At 42.4% G+C, this 17,447-nt stretch overlaps 1 protein-coding gene across 3 annotated transcripts in view; it reads right to left on the minus strand.

The window, feature by feature from the left end:
• Positions 1-17,447, minus strand: part of KANK1 (KN motif and ankyrin repeat domains 1) — a 561,634-nt gene that overhangs the window by 351,739 nt on the left and 192,448 nt on the right. For all 3 annotated transcript variants that reach the window (XM_069228585.1, XM_069228594.1, XM_069228570.1), the window contains exon 3: positions 5,363-5,510. The gene's annotated coding sequence lies outside the window, so the exon portion shown is untranslated. The remainder of the gene's footprint in view (positions 1-5,362; positions 5,511-17,447) is intronic.

Raw genomic sequence — 17,447 nt, forward strand, 5'->3', positions numbered from 1 at the left:
CTGCACTTGGAATTCTCTCTTCTCTCTCCTTTCCTGTGGGGCCAGGCCATGACTAAAGACACTACTTCCTGCCCTCACAAGTAGCACAAATCTAGGGGTGTCCCACTCAACTGCTGCAAGTTGTTCCTCGGAAGAGCCATTCACATGCTACCCCAACACACCATTCTCCTGGGAACGGGATTCTGCCAAGGCCTTCAGTACCATTTGAAACTCCACCTTCTTGGTAGCTCCTCAGGTTGGTAACCTGTTCCCTCTGCAGAAGCTTGTCAACTGGTTAACTGTGTATTCCTCAAGTTTAACCAGCTCAAACTCCATGGCTCCACTGGTAGAACCAGCCAGAGACATGATGTATAGCATGTATTGAAAATGTAAAGCAGGGAAAATTGCAAAAGGAAAAAAATAATCTAAATGGTCTTTAAATGTGGGTAGGTAGTGTACACATAGCTATTGTATGGCACTGCCCAAACAAGTCCTATTCTCACCGCTGATGACCAATGTTAGAAATTGGGTCTCTAGTTGGAAGAGGTATGCACTCAGTCCAAGTAGGGACCACAATCCTAGTCAGGGTAGGTCACAATACAAGCTAAATTATCCTGTGCTCACCCTCTGGCAGATTGGCACGGTTCAGAGAGGCTTAGGCAGGCTTAACTTAGAAGGTAATGTATAAAGCATTTGTGCAATAACTCATGCAGTAACACAGTGAAAACATCAAAAAAGGACTTCACACCAATTTGGAAAAAGAGATAAGTTATCTGAACAAAACAAACAAGACCAATATCCAATATGCACAAGTCAAAATATGACTTTTTAGAGGTTTAAGTTAGTCTTACTCCATAGGAATCAATGGATGCATTCCTTTAGCACAAGGTACCTGGGATGCATCAAAAATAACTATGCTGTTGGCCTCAGAGGAGGTGAGGGGTCAGAAATTAAGGTGATGCATCGATTTTTCTGGCGCAGCAGAGGTGATATATCAATTCTTTCCTGGCTAGAAGAATGATGTGTTGATTTCTGGACAGAGTTCCTCACTGCGGTGCAGGGTTTGATGCCAAATTGACACCCACGGACAATATGTGGAAAATCCAAGCACGCAGTGATGACGAAACAGGCACTGCATTGATTCTGCAGGTGTTGCGTCTGTTTTTCAGCTGCAGAACATGCGCTGCATCGATTCTGCAGGCGTTTAGTTTATTTTTCCAGGGTGGTGGATTTTCTCTCTTTTTAACAGGAGGCAAGCTGTGAAATAAATGTATAAGTCTCCTTGTAAGAGGCTGATTTTCTACAAGATAGAATGCAAGGATTCAGATTATGCTTCAAGATAGCATTTTATTCACTGCAGTGGGTCACCTCCAAACAGTGTTAAAAATGACAGTCTGGTTAAAGCAACTGACCTTTCCCTCAGCCTTTGATGTCTTATTGCAAAAAAAAAACAATTTACCACACTATACATGCGTCATAATTTCCAAACACGTTCAAGCAAAGAATTCCTATAACACCTTTGAACCACAAGAACAGGATGTTCAAACACAGAGATAACATTTCTAGAACGTAGGGCGGTTTAACTCATCTGCAAAGTTTTGAAAGCAACTCTAAGAAACCAGCACATTTGCAAATTAAACAGGGTGATGAAGGCATACAATTTTGCTCGTAGCACAGAATGAATGGAATTGAAATGTTAGACAAAATGGAGCCCTCACGCCAAGTTAAGAAATCCATTTTCCACAAAGCCCTTGAAGATCACTTGTGGCGGGAAGGCAAAGTCCTTCCAGTAGAGTCAGGGAGCAGCAGGGCAACAAGCAGGAGGGCAGTCCTTCCAGAAAAGCAGTCCAGATGAGCCTTTGGGCAGCACTGTAGTCTTTCTGACAGAGTACAGGTGCAATTCCAGAATTGTCTCATTTTAGGAGGGTCACAGACCCACTATATATACACCAAAATGTGTCTTTGAAGTGGAGGAGACTTCAAATAGTGGTTGTGAAATGCACCAGTTCCCCTTTTAACCCAGTCATGTCTGCAAGGAGATCTTTGGGGGCATCAGTCCTTTGTGTGGCGTCAAGCCACCACCGATTGAAGTGTAAGCAAGGGCCCCTCTACCTTTCCTGTCTAAGGAAGACCCATCAGTGTGCAGATGAATGCAGATGCAGTTGAGTGCACTGTGTTCATGGCTGTCTGAGTGGAATGCACAAGGGGAGCTGTCAACCAGCACAGACTAGTCATAGATTGCAGACAGGCTGTAAGTGACAGTGAGCAGTAAGTGCAGAGAAATGCCCATTTTATAAAAGTGGCATTTCTAAAATAGTAATGTTAAATCCAACTTCACCAGTAAGCAGGATTTATCACTACCATCCCAACCATACAAACATTCAATGCCATTCCTTTCAGATCAGAAATTAGCACTTAAAAGTATATAAAGAAATTTCCAATGCTTGCCCATGAGAGGAGCAGGCTGCACAATAGTGAAAAATGACTGGGAGTTTTTCACTACCAGGACATGTCAAACTTACAAGTACACGGCCTGCCTTTAACTTACTTAGCACCCTGTCCTGTGGGCTACCTAGGGCCTACCTTAGCGTGACTTATATGCAGTAAAGGGGGAGGAGATTAAGGCTTAGCAATTATTTTTAAATGCCAAGTTGATATGGCAGTAAACTACATACACAGGCCCAACAATTGCAGGCTCAAGACATGGTTAAGGGCTACTTAAGTAGGTGGCACAATCAGTGCTGCAGACCCAATAGAAGCATTTAATTTACATGTAGTGCACTTTACTAGGGACTTACAAGTAAATCAAATATGACAACTGGGTATGAGCCAATGTTACTATGTTTTAGGGCGAGAGCATGTACACTTTAGCACTTGTTAGCAGTGGTAAAGTGCCCAGAGTCCTAAAGCCAACAAAATGAGGTCAAAAAAATGAGGAGGAAGGCAGAAGGTGTGGGGTGACCCTTCAGAAAGGGCCATTTTCCATCATATTCGCAGACCACACCTTTGATGCTATTCTTCTATTTGTGAAAACGGTCAGAGTTTCTGGCCACAATGCTCTTGTTGCCTTTTCAGCTTGTTAGCAATATGCATTAATTGCAGAAGCACTGCTGGTATCTCTAGTCAGCCTTCAACACCAACACAGGTTAGCAGATAAGGTTGGTGGACAGGAAGACTGTCACAGTACACTGTCCACATAGGATCAGTTTGTCACTTTTGTTCCTTCTGATCTACATTAATCAACTTTCTCCCCAAGATTAGGAATTCGATGATGTTCTTGGACACCTTTTCTTTCCTGTTCAGTCTGCGAATAGTCTGAATGTAGTTAAAAACATCAATATGTTTATTCTTCCTAACTAATTTGCAATTTTTAATTTCTTTGTTGGTTCCTTCATGATTATTTTGAGTGAATTTCTTTAGTGGTGCCATCATATTTCAGCAATTTGGATAACAATATATTAAAAAGGGAATACGTTAAACAAAGTGGACCAGCGAAAAACTCATAGATTTTTTTTAAAACATTTTTTTTTTTTTTTAATTTTTTTTAAAGAGGCCATCAATTAATGTCTTTATGATCATTATTAGTACGACACTATCCCAAAAAGGTTTGGTAATTTGCCAAATGGACAAATGTACAGTGGTTATCTAATACACCCACACCTGTTAACCAGAACAAGTTAAAAGCCACTGTATCAACTGGAAATATATTTCAACACTCAAACTTTTGTAAGTGGACTCATCCAGAAAAAGGCACAACTTGTCCTGTAAATGTAGACAGATATATTAAAGTAGAAATTCCAGAATATTGGAGAAATTTACTTATTGGCAAACTCTATTTGCAAAGGTAAAACAAAAAAGTCAGTCATTTTTTTTAAAATATGCATTCATGCATCTACTTAAAGCGTAGCTGTGCAAAAACATTTTAAAATCGTAGCTTTAAAAGGCGCTAGACAAAAGAAGATTTCAATTCTTTGAAATACAGACACAGAGGAACAAAATACATGTTTGTATTATGGTGAGATCTATCAAACTGCTTCAAGTGCTCCTTCACCCTGAATACAACTTTTAGCAGTTTTGGCTTTCACTTATACATTTGCGCTGCTTTCTCTCGCCAATAATGAGGCCAACACTCTTGACCAGGAAAAAACATAAGCCTGGAATAAAGATAAAAGGCAAGAAGTGCACAAAAAAAAAAAACACACATCACGAAAGTGTGGAAATGGAAAAGAATATGAAAACAAAAGTCTGCTAAACACATCTACTAATATGTTACATGCAATAGTCATTTTACTTTCAGGTTGTTCCCTCACTGTAAAACAGAACAACTTTGTTTTTGTCCTTAGATTTTATCATGAAATGTCCACCTCTTCTGCTTTAAACCTTCGAAGTGCAATCTGACTCACGTTAATTCAACAATGCCATAGCCAGCCCCACCAGGTCCTCTGGATGCAAACATGTTTAACCCAGTGCCTCCCCATGCACCTCTGACACACCTGGGCACCGTCACTGGCGATATCCTGCTTAAATGCTTGCAAGCTAAACACATTTCCAATATGTTTGTATAAAGTCAAAAATGCGAAGCGGCGGGACAACACACAGTCAACAAGTAGGTACTGCGATAAGTCATTTCTTCCTCCACGCGCTAAGCCAATTCTGCCAATAATCTTCACTGAATTTGTGATGTGCTGTTGCGTTACTGCCGTTTAATAATGCAATAACACTCCAATAGGCATAAAGGAAACAGTGAGTGTTGCTGCACATTTTCCCCAGTCCTCTAAATGAAGCTATACGTGTACCGGAGGAGTTAGGAAAGAACACACAAACCCGTTGGTGAGCACAGTAGAAATATGCACATTGATGCAGAACCACTTAAAAGATAAACCAGGTCTAAACGCACACTGAACTCAATGCCAGCTTAGCGGTCACCACTTCGGTTCCTGAGCTCCTGATGCTGCCAGTGTTGACATCAGTGAAACCAGTTTAATGACCTTATCTACAAGTCGCTTGCGCCATACTGGAGTTCAGGCTGGCTGGAGCCAAGGCCACTTACTCTTACTGACACCATTAATGTCTGCTTCCTGGCATGCCTTGCACATATCTCCTGAATTTGGTCACTATGACCACGACCACCCAAGCCAGGGGTCCAGACACACTGCTTGGACCATAGTAATCCCAATCCGCCCCATTCGTGGGGATGCTCAGTAGACGTAACGGAAGCTAATCAGATGCATTCTGTTCTCGCTATGTATACTGTTGTTATGCTACAGCATCCGGAATAAATTCAGCTTTGCAGTGCGTGCAAAATAAGGGAAATAAACATGAATAATCTCTGCAACATGTAAAGACAGTGATGCGTTTGCAAAAAAGTTACTTACTACAATACCTGGGGATGGATGCTGTTATTGCCAACTTCAAGTTCATGGGACGATTTGAAAACGTTCTTTGGTCGGGCACTTCTCTATTGAAGAAAACACTTCCAGTGCCAAACGCACAATCATGAAGGCATATTTAAAAACACCAGTGATGGATCCCTACGAAGAGGAAAAACAGAATCACAATTACAACATGTCCTTGTCATGATAACGGTCTGCCAATGTCAAAAACAAGCTTTGCATTACAACTTCCTGTATTATTTTCCCTTGTTCCTTTTGATGAACAAAGAATAAGTGCTACTTTTCCATCAGTTGAAGGAAGACACTCTCCTCTCTTTTCAGAAAATGTAGAATGTTCTACTAAGACAAAGAGGACAAGTACTCTTTGTAACGTTTATTCAGTATACAACTCAACTCATGACCTTCTTAGCAGTGGCGGCTACTTCTCTGGAGCGTTTGACCGTCGCCCTCCCACTGAAGGCAACGGTGGAATGCTTAAAAATGAAGTCCTATCCAAGGACTATGCAGCGCCCATTGCTGCTCGGATGGGCGTTAATGTTGGCCAATCCAGTTGACTGGCATGCTCAGCAGACGTGTGGAGTCTAGTGCGCATGTTAGTCTGGACAGGTCTATGGCTAAGGCCAACATGACATGCGCACTTCAGGCTCCTTGAACCAGTGCTGTTTAGGAGCCTGGGGGAACAAAACCCTATCTCCCTGGTCTCCTCAGGAGAGCTGAGTTTGCCTGCTCACACCAATCCCGGTTTTGCTCTCATGGACCTTTAAGTATCAGAGCATAGCCTGGATTGGTTTGGGTAGACTAGCCTGTCCCTGCGGGCCTGTGCTTTCAAGGCAGACAGGGGTGGAATAATTAAAGAAATGACCAATCACTCAGTGGCTTTATTTTGAAGACAAAGATTGATTGGTCATGCCTTACATGGTGATGCAACAATACTGTAATTCCCCTGAGGACTGGTGCACATTGAGTGGTGCTGCCAGCCAGCCAAGTTTAGTTTCTAATCTCCAGTCTCCCTGCATCCTTAGTGCCTTTACTTTTAAGGCTCTGCACATCTCTTCTAAGGCAGGCGTGTGCGATAGCGAGCGGTAAAACTCCCGGGTTGCTGCATGCACAGGTTTGTTTCTTGGGATTACCAAGTAATTAACATTTTTTTTAATTTTATTTTTTAACAATAAAGTCAGGTTCCCTTTAATGCCATGTTCATGGGTCAAATGGCAGGACATTTATTTCTCAATCTATCATATATTACCTACACGCTTTTACAGATGCTGTCATTTGATAAAAGCCAGATTTTTGTTGTTAATTGTAAAATCCTGTTGCTTGCTTTTGTGTGGTTGTGTCTGTGTGCACATGTATACTTTTCTATGCGTGAGCAATTGTGATCGTAGGTTCCTAGTGTGGTTACAGTGTACTACTACATTTCTAAAAAAAAAAAAAACCTTTGTGTGGGCATCCCCAAAGTCCACTGAGAATCAGTCTATGTCATTCAAGGTTTGGACCAATATTAGTGGCTTTCATTGTCCAAAAAGTAACTCAATACATATTCTGCAAATTACAGCTTCTGAACCACATTATAGCGTGGTTTGTGAATCTTACCAAGTCTAAAGAGCATTACTATTACCATACATAATAGCAATCACGCAATCTGCCCAGGCAGGATGAAAGGCTAATAAATCAAACCTATGATGCACAGGTCAGGTATTGGCTTCATCAGTAAGCACTTGACTCATTAGGCCATCTTCCAACTTCCAACCACTTTATTCATGCATTTATCTATCTCCTGTGGGGACTGGTCAGATCTATGTAAAATGTAATACAAAGGGGGGCGGGGGAGTTACTTGCATAAGCAAAGCAAAGGGGGGGGAGGCACTAGACGTGCCTTACCTATGGTGCCCATGCATCATGTGACCGACCTGCCGAAAATGAGCTGTGGCAGATTGCTAACACCAACAAGCAGCAATAGCTGCCTCCACGTTTTGGACAATTACTCTTCAGCAGTTTCCAACCTCGGCAAATATTGAAGCGTTAGTCTTAGCAACTTGAACAATACTCATTTACAAAGACAGGAGAAATGGAAATCTAGGCTTATGCTACGGGGATTTGAAGTCCTGGCTTTCAGATCACGGCACGTGTTAGCAGCGAGCGTTCCACTAACACATTCCACCCCTTTCTGTGGCAAAATTCTTTACATCGGCTGCAGGCGCTGGGACAGACGGCCTGATTACGACCTTGGCTGATGGGATATTCCGTCATACACGTGACTGATATCTGCCGTAGTACAAATTCTATTATATCCTATGGAACTTGTAAAACAGCGGAGGGGAGATCTGTCACGTTTGTGATTGAGTATCCCATCCGCCAAGTTCGTAATCAGGCCCAGTGTGTGTTAACTGAGTCTGCAGAATTAGGTCCTGGTCTGTTTTAAAGAAGAATTAAAAATGGTTAAATAGTCAAACTCTCAGTAGTGCACTGGTCCAGGATTATCAGTAATGTGGGCCCACATCATCCCAGACATCACCTATCCTCCATAATTCCCCTGTGCTGCACTCACTTACTCTTTGGGGTCATTTAACAAGATAGTTCACCCAAAAACCAAACAATAAAATAAAGTTAGAAGATGTTGGCAGACACAAACACCTGCTGGGTAACGAGGACTAATAAGAAACAGCGTACAAAATGGTCTATAAGTGTACCTTCCTTGCGGCATCTAGTGGCCTATTTAACTTCAGCCCCATGTCTCCATGTCAAAAGCTCAAAAACACGTTTCTCCTGAAGACATCAATTTCTAAACCAGCAGCAGAAAAATGCACATTATTGTATCCATTACGTTACCTATGGCAGATATCTTTGTGTGCTCAAAAATATGAGGGCTTATTATGGTGGGGAGACAACGCTGGTGGTTAATGCAGACCTGGGGGAGGTCTCCGCTTTGACTCAAAGTAGCATAGAAGGTTAATTTGCCTGCTGCAAAGCACCCAGTATAACATGAACTCACAGATTTGTATTTTAAATAGGTAGGCAAGTGGGCTTTTGGTTTTGATACCGAGATCATTTTTCAACCTCCAGTTCATCAGTTGTAATCCTTCTAATATAGCACAGTGATCTATTTACCAGTATCAAGGAGATGCATACAAAGTAGACGGTGTGTATATGCACTAATTGTGTAGCAGGAATCTGGCCAAAAAGGCAGAGGAGTTTGTAGAGAGTCATAGGCAAGTATACCATCAACGAGTGATAGGACCGTCTTTAATGATGTCATAACTAGACTGTAAGAACATTTGTGACATGTTGTCATGAAGAGACTGTTGTCTCCCACCATGTATTATATCTATACCTGCATAGTTAAAATACTACATATGAGTCACCATAAATGTTCAGAACATCATTTCAATTTATATTTAAATTTTGCAATGACCACACTTATTAGATCATCAATCAATATGACATGAAAATCTCTCAGTTTTTCCAATCAGATGCTGTGTGTGCCGGTAAGATATTTAAAAACCTTAGATGTCTTATTATGCAATTTGGACACAAAAGTATGCGTTGAACATATTTAATGTAGTATGACATGAGACAGTTTTCCATGTGTTTAAAAATGTCAAGACTACATAATCACAGTTGCTTCATAAACTGTCTTTATTCAAATTTGCTTTAAAATGCACCATTTTCTACTCTTTTTTTCCATTTTTTTTCTCGGGGCAAAAACAACCCCTCCTAATATATTGTGCTGGCTCACTTTTCTACGTAAAACTCAACCCAAACTTTTATGCCTCAACACTTTAAAATGTCACCAGCCGCCACTGCTTCTTAGATCCGTGCAGGCTGCCAACATTTTAGTGTCAATAACTTGACAAAATAAAGTGTACATTTTCTTGCACATTTTCTTACAAAGTAGCATTTTTCTTTTTGTTTAAGCAACATACTTTTAGCAGCATGTGTGTACTATTCACCTAGCAACTGAATGTGAAACCTTCAAGGACAAAACAGGCACAGAAAAGTTTTCAGGAATCGTTTGTGTTAAGTTTCGGTTGTGAAGTATTCTGTATATGTTGCTGTTCTCAGGGTCTCCCTCAAGAAATCTAAGTGTACATATGTGACCAACAGCATAATGCAGGCTTGACATTTTCGGCTGGTCTTTGCTTTTTACACAACTCTTTGTTTGTGTTATGCATATTTTCATGGGGCAAACTTTTCAATTACTACACCTCCATGTGATTCTTCCTGCAAAGCTTGTGCATTTATGCATGCGGGCCGTCCAGTGGGCGTGTCTGAAGGCCACTCTTGGCCTGAGCGATGAGTGTACTGTGGTGTGGTTTGGAAAGCCACACCACAAAAGCGACTGTTTTCTCTGCAGCTGCGCTTCTTTTGTGGGTGGTCCTGCAAGCAGATAGACAGTCCTCTGTGAGATGTCTTTTTGGGGTGCATTCCAAAGAGACAGTCTTAAAACCCTCCAGCTATCCTGTGCCAGCCGTGCAATTAGTCGTTTTTGGGACCTTGGCAGGCCTCAAATGAGTGACATGACTACTACCCTTTCTTAGTCTCTTAACAAGTGTGTTAAACTAGCTATACTATTGTTTGTAGATGAACTGTTCTGATTGTAGGAGTTATACTGTATTTCTAGGGACAGTAGAACAAACACTGAATGTGCCTATTTGATCCCTTTAATTAGACGACTTATCTATATTATCAAATGTGTTTAGTGGTGCAAGTGTTTTGACAATATTTTTCGTGGTTGGTCAAGCCTACTTGGATCTCACTCAACTAACTATCTGCTCAAATGTGTTCCAGGTTTCCACATCTTCAAGCCCTAATGTATACTTCTATGCTTTCTGTAGTTGCTGGCCCCAGTCAAGTGGAATCCCTGTCTTAAGGTTCTCCTTGTTTGTTTCTTTAAGATTCTTCCACAGCTTTTGTATGCTAGCTGCACTGCTTGGAGAGGTACTTCTATATTTGAAACAGTCATCGTTCCAATTCAAAGCCATCCATGGGCTGCATGATCCGGGTCATCAGTAACTTTGTGTTTTGGGACTGGTAACAAAGTATTTCCCTTAAAGAATTAAACATTTCTATATGCAAAGGACTGCTGACTAAAACGCAGAGACAAATGGCATCACATGATCCGAGGACACCACAACAAAACGCGACTGTTCTATATAGAACCACAAGAACAGCAAACAGAAGATTTTATGCTGGTAATCAAGGAAGCAGCCTGTGAGAGACAGAGTGAATTCTCAGTTTACGAGACTCACATTTGTGATTCAGACAAATGTAAAATAAATAAAAAATAAAATAAATGTAAAATAAATAAAAAATAAAATAAACTATGATGTAGCTATAGGCCAATGGGGAATTTTTTTCTAAACTCTCAGTACATGTCAGATTACCAGATTTTGCACTTTTGTAACAGCAATTTCTAATGAGACCCAGGCACAAAATGTGTTAGCATAGATGAGGCTTGCTTTTATTTATTTTTGAATTTTCTAAAGCGGTCACTAGAGAGCACAGTCAGTAAGAGTACCAAGTAAAGAGATCAGGCACCCTTATCCTTCATTCATCTACTGAAGTTCCGACAGATACCCGATCAGATAAATAGCTGTCTGAAGAGTTCAATCATCAAGAGTTTTCTGAACTGGAGGAGGTTAGGCTTTGCCCCTAGATTGGGGGCTTAGGGCAAGATGTACCAAAGGATTTTACCCATTCTGTGTCTATGGGAAAAAGCTTTCGTACATATAGCCCTTAGTGGAATAGCTCATCCTGAACCGCCACTGCGCTACAGCCGGGAAAGGGGTACACCCAAGAGGATGAGGCAGTTTAGGTAAATGGCGAATTAGATTGCAGACTGTTTCTGAACTCTCAGATCTAGGCATGGAGGGAAATCAAGACATTATTGAGACATTTTCTCTACCAGTGATTCTGCTGCCTTAACTTTGGGGAAACTTTTTTGGTAAAATCGTAGAATGCATTTTAAAACTCTTAAAAATAAAAGTGTGTCACTTCCCACGATGGAGTTCATTTCTCTTCCTGAACCTGCTCTAAGACCCATTTACCTTAAATAATTGACATAATGTACATCCTGTTCGGCACACATCTGAACCAACTGCCATCCAGCTCCTTCATATACTTCAACCGCACCACCATCTCTACTTGTACTAAAATATTCTAAGCTCATTCTAAGCGTTTTAATATGCGTTGCCCATGTTCCCACAACAGCCTAACAGAAAGTTCCAGTCGTTCCCTTCCTATATAAAAGCATCACTCAGAATAGTGCATGGTTATAGGAATGATAAAGTGCTGGTGTTAAATAGTCTGTAACTTGTTTAATTTTAGAAATATTTGTATGAGATGCCCATCCCAAGAAAATATGCAAAAGCTGCAGGTCTTTTCTTTATAAAAGGATTTAACAAATACGCGCAAAGTTGACAGGTCGAAACACTGGTGCAAAATTACAACACACAGAAATTTAACCTTGAACCAGTAGGGCAAAGAAACACGTCTACTGAACATCTTCACATACACATTCAGCGTGTGTCTTGTCTGGTGTGAGAACACCTCAGAGAATTGCAGGGATAGTACGTCGCGTTGCTGATGTGTCTAAACGAACATGGGGAGCTTAACAGGGGGCGTCGCAATGTGCCAGCTTGTCTTTGAGAGCACTCAGGGCCACTGACCCAAAAGAAAATGAACAAATAGCCTGCCAGGCCACTGGTCACGCAGATATGTCAGTAAATCCCAGACTAGTGCACTTGTTCCACAGAGAGCTCGGGGGCACCTCTAGGCGTCTACGCCATGAATGACGCCGGCTATCCTTGGGAATGTGTCTGTTGTTTGCAGTCTCTCTCTGCTTGGCCCCGGCAGGAATGCCCATTCACTCTAAGCCCTTTCCTCCCCGTCGCCATCCTTTTGGATAGGAAGTCTGCTAGAAAAACTCAGGGTTCAAAGGTCAGCTTTGGTTTATATCGGTCTATGGTTGTTCAGTTGAGCATCTTTCTGTGAAGTTTAGGTCACCAAATGCAAAATGACATCCACGTTAGTTATTTCAGTTTCAAGTGTTTGAGCTTTCAAGAGAATCAAAACCGAAACACGTTTAAGCCTTCCCATTTCCTTTCTAACAGCACTGGACGTAGCCAGAAGAGGGCAGAGGCGAGGAAACGCACGCCTTCGCGCCATTATGCAGTGTGCACTTCTTTATTTTTACACAGGCCAGGCCCGAAGAAGCCTGTGTTCATTACCTGCCGAGCCTTTTTGAGCCTCGGAGACCTGGAAAGATTAGTTTCCGCTCTTTGTCCCCAAGAATTCACAAAGTGACACTTGATCAACAGCGAGACATCTTTGTGCGCAGGCACTTGCTGGGGCTTTATCACGCGCCGCTTACTTTATTTGCGCAACGTGAACGTCTCCTTGGCAACTGTTCCGTGAGATGCGCTTATTCGCCAGAGGCTGTTCTAGTAAGTAATTCACTACATTTCTGTTAAGGGACGTGTTCCAACGGCTCAATCACCCGGAGTACACGGCTAACCTGTTCTTGGCGGGGACTCGAGGAACTGGGAAAGGTGGGGTGAGGGGGTAGGTTAGCTCGCTACTCTTGCACCCTGGAGAGATCAATCGCACCAGTTACCTACACTAACCACAGAAAGGTGTATTTACAATAAAAGTGAACGGCCAGTTTGATCTATAAAAGAAGGCAGACGCGTTCTTTTAATAATGTTCTTTGACTTTTTTTGCTCTGTAATTTGGGTGCATCGGATTGCACTGCTCACTGTGCGAAATGACAAGGGCCGTCACTGGAGTAAACGTGTAGCTAAGTGAGCCTGAGATGAAGGGTCCGAACTTTCCTTCGAACTTTCCTTCTCTCCAAAGGTTAACTTAACACTGTTAATGACAGAAACGAAGCAGAAGCACGAAATAGAAGATCTTTCCGATGACTGCGGCCCACCTCAAACCCCGTCGTCACTGGCCTTGGTAGGAAATGCAAAACAAGTAAACTCAACATGAAATGGGCATAGGATTGATCAAGCCGGTTCGGCAAATACCACAAACGCAGGTATAAACACCCGCGTGTTTTTAGTAATAATAGTAAAAAAAAAAAAAAAAAAAAAAAAAAAATCAGCCACCGCTGCCTAATCAGGAAAATCTGCATTTTATGAAAAGACTGGAGATTCAGGTCATGCTGGTTTTGAACATTTGGACAACTCTTTACAAGCATGTATCACCGGCTTGTTATAGAACATGTACCGAGGCAGAGTTCTCTGACCAGTCACTGGATGTGAGAATGCCTTCTAGTTTTGCACTTTCCTAGAGTGAAACAACATTAGCACAACCTAAAGGTCCACCATTTGGTTTTGCCGTTGCATTTTACAAATGCTATTTAGCATTTTCAAAAAAAATGGTTATCGCTTATACACCAATGACACAAAAATGCCCCAGAGCAATGAGAAAGGTGTACGCGTCGTCAAGCACGCAGACATGCGTCATGGCACTGTGGCAGCTTTAGTGTGATGACTTAAATAGGCACAGGCATGCATGCACACATATGTGTTATAATGCTGCAGTTGCTATTTTTTCTTTTTAATTTACTGTTCCAAGATGGCCAATGCAGAAAGAGAAAGTGAGAGAGTGTGTGTTTGTATAATTAAAACAAGCACTGGCAAAGTCAATAGGTCTCGCCTATGCTAGAACTATTGGCTTTGCCAATGTGTTTTAGCCATGTTGTTCACCAGTGTGGCTGCTGTTCAGCGTGGCTAAAAGTTAGTGGAATAGCAGAGAGTGGCATGGAGGGCTGTACAGTGGAAAGGTGAAGAGTGGAGTATAGTGTTGTTGAGTGGGGTGGCAGAGAGTATTGTGTATTGGAGTGGCATGGTTCTCATTAAGATTTTTGCGGGTGGCAGAGGTTGCCTGCCAAACTCATTCACACGTAAGACTGCCACACGGGTTCTGCCCCCGGCCCTTTTAGGAGTTGCCCGCCGGCCTAGCAGGTGACAGGGCCTTCACATTGACCCCTGCTCATAATTGAGCAGGCGGCAATGTGGTGGTGTCAGGTGTGACAGCAACCATTGCGCTTTTCACTGCCCGCAATTAGTTAAGTGAAAAGTGTCATAGGGCTGTCCATGGGGGCCCTTGGCACCCTCTTCCCGCCAGCCTTTGCATGGCGGTGCTACTGCCATGCAAAGGCTGGTGGAAAGGGGACTCGTAATCCCCAGCGTAGCGCTGCCCTGGCGGATTGAGACCCCTGGCACCACCAGGCTGTCGGCTGGTAGCAACCTGGCGGTGTCGGCAGTCCGACCGTGAGAGCTCCGCAACAGTCGTAATGTGGAGGCCGGACTACTTGCTTTGATGGGGGTTCGACCTCCTACATGGCCCTGGCAGTCATGCAGGGTAGTAATGAGACCCACAGTGTGGAGTCGCGTAGAGTGGCATATACTGGAGTGGCGCACTGCATTGGCATAAAGTGCAGTAGCATTGAGTTCAGTGGTGTACAATGCAGCATCGCAGAATGCAGTGGCATGGAGTGGTGCAGAGTAGAGCGGCGCGGAGTACGGTCAAGTGGCATAGAGTGCAGTGGTGCAGAATGGTATATCATGGTGCAAAGTAAAGAGCCACAGAGTGCAGTGGAGTAGAGCAGAATAGCACAGAGTTCAGTGGTGGAGAGTGGAATGTTGCAGAGTAGAGTGTCAGAGTGCAGTGATATAGAGAGGAGTAGATTGGCGTAGAGAGCAGTGGTGTAGAATACAGTGATGTACAGTTAAGTGGCGTAGAGAGCAGTGACAGAGAAGTGGTTAAGAGTAGAGTGAGGTAGGGTGCAATGGTATTGAATGGAGTGGCGCAGAATAGAGTAGAGTGGCACACAGTTGAGTAAAGTGGCACAGATTGCAGTGGAATAGAGTAGAATGGTTCAGAGTAGATTGAAGTGGCTGAGTGGAGCAGGGTAGAGTACAGTTAGGAAGAGTTGCAGAGTGTAATGGAGTTAAGTAAAGTGGTGACTGGAGTGGCATAGCATGTAGTGGTGCAGAATAGATTACACTGGAGCACAGTTAACTGGCTTAGAGTGCAAGGGCATAGTGTTGAGTGCTACAGAGTAAATGCAGTGGTGCAGTGTACTGACGTAGAGTGCAGTGGCACAGAGTGATGGGCTGCAGGGTGGTGCAGAGTAGATTGGTATGGCCTAGACTGGAGTGATGTAGAGCGCAGTGGCAAAGAGTGCACTGCTGTAGAGTACAGCAGTACACGGTAGACCAGAGAGGCAAAGCATGAAGTGGTGTAGGACAGAGGTGTAAAGTGGAGTGGTGCAGCGTAGTGTAGTAGTGCGGAGTAGTGGAGTGGAGTATTCATGGTGTGGTAGCACATTGCCATTACAGACCGCACATTTTCAATTGAAATGACCCTTACATTTGCACAGACATACAGTTTTAGTAATAAAACAATACAGCGCACAGATGAAAATGTGTAGAAATTATGTCACCTAGTTTAATGATTCATTTTGATCATTTAAGTATTTGTTTCCAACACACTTCAGAAATAACAAAACGTGCTTCATTTGTGTTCCTTACTATGATATAGTCCAACATATTTACACAGCTCATTTAAATGGTGGTGTGTGCTAGAAAAGGATTGTTATTTACCCTGTAGGCATCTATTTGTAGGGTGTAGTGCTGCAGATTCACATGCTATGCACACTCCTGCCACCTAGTGTTTGGCCCGGAATCTGCAATTTGTTTTTCTCGAGGAAGTCTTTATGGTCAACAGTGTGCATCGTATCTCCTCCTCCTCAAGCCATTACGCACGTTCAACAGTTTCTTTGTTAGATTACAGTGTTTTTACCCTGACATACTGGAAGTGAGGGTATAGTCTGCTAAGTTAGCATTTGCTGTTGATCATGCTTAAATTTAGTGTGTATGTGTGTCACCATCTAATACAAGCCCTATAAGCATCGACGAATAGATGCTTATAAGGTAAATAGCATAATCCATTCGTAGCATGTGCTGGCTGCAGATACACATGCTATGCATAGACTATACAGCAGTACTCTTTTTACGGTGGCTTTAAGCCTTAGATGGTGTAGTTGCATGCAATAATATGCGTAATAGTGTTTCTCCCACTAGAGCTTCTTGTCTGGCTTGTACATCCACACAGTAGTATTTGGTAAAAGTGCGTGGGTTTATCCATTTTGCCACTTTGCAAATCTCGGTCAATGGGATATTTACCAAGAAAGCCATTGATGCTTCTTTTGAGGTTGAGTATAGAAGCGCGCAAGCGCTGCTTTTCCGACGTGTTGGTATCTATGTGGGCTTTTAACCACGCTTACCTCACGCCCATCACTTTCACTCTTACCTGGGCTTGCATTTCAAAAATCCTCAGATGGCATTGGTAAATGCTTTACATTAGTCCCTCCTTGGGGCGATTTTTTTTACCGCCTTGGGGACCGATCCTGTTATATGGATAATTGCACGTTTGCCGATATGTCAAACTGAAAACTGTTTTTTTTTTCTTCCCTTTTTTGTCTCTCCTTCGTGCTCACGGCGGCCGTGGCGCTTTGAATTGACTTGCTTATGTCAACTGTTTTACTTTCCAGTCTTAATTTATGTGGCTCAAAAAGTCCAGCTAGGAATTTACAAAGCTAATAGCTCTAACTCGAGCAAACGCTAGACCCATTGTATTGCAAATGCTTGTTTTCTTGTGGAATGCGCCTTTGGCATAGTGGATGGTGTTCAATTTGCTTTGCTGTAGCAAATTTGTATGCATTTAACTAACCATCTAGCGATTCCCGCTTTTGAGACAGGATTACCTTTCTTTGGACTTAATAAAGCTACAAATAGTTGTGTTTTTCAAAAGGTTTTTGTTCTTTCCACATTGTACATAACGGCATATTGAACATCTAGGGTATGTAACACCCTTTCTGCAACTGTTTCTGGTTTTGGAAAGAAGACCGGTAAATTCAATGTCTGATTTAAGTGGAAATGCAATATAACTTTTGGCAGAAACTTTGGGTTTGTATGCAAGTGAACCTTGTCTTGAAATATGGTTTCTCAATAGTTAGTGCATATTTTTCGCTCACTCTTCTTAGTGATGTAATTACAACAA

This window comes from Pleurodeles waltl, chromosome 1_1 (genome assembly GCF_031143425.1).
Source record: "Pleurodeles waltl isolate 20211129_DDA chromosome 1_1, aPleWal1.hap1.20221129, whole genome shotgun sequence".
In the NCBI taxonomy this organism is placed as follows: Eukaryota; Metazoa; Chordata; class Amphibia; order Caudata; family Salamandridae; genus Pleurodeles; species Pleurodeles waltl.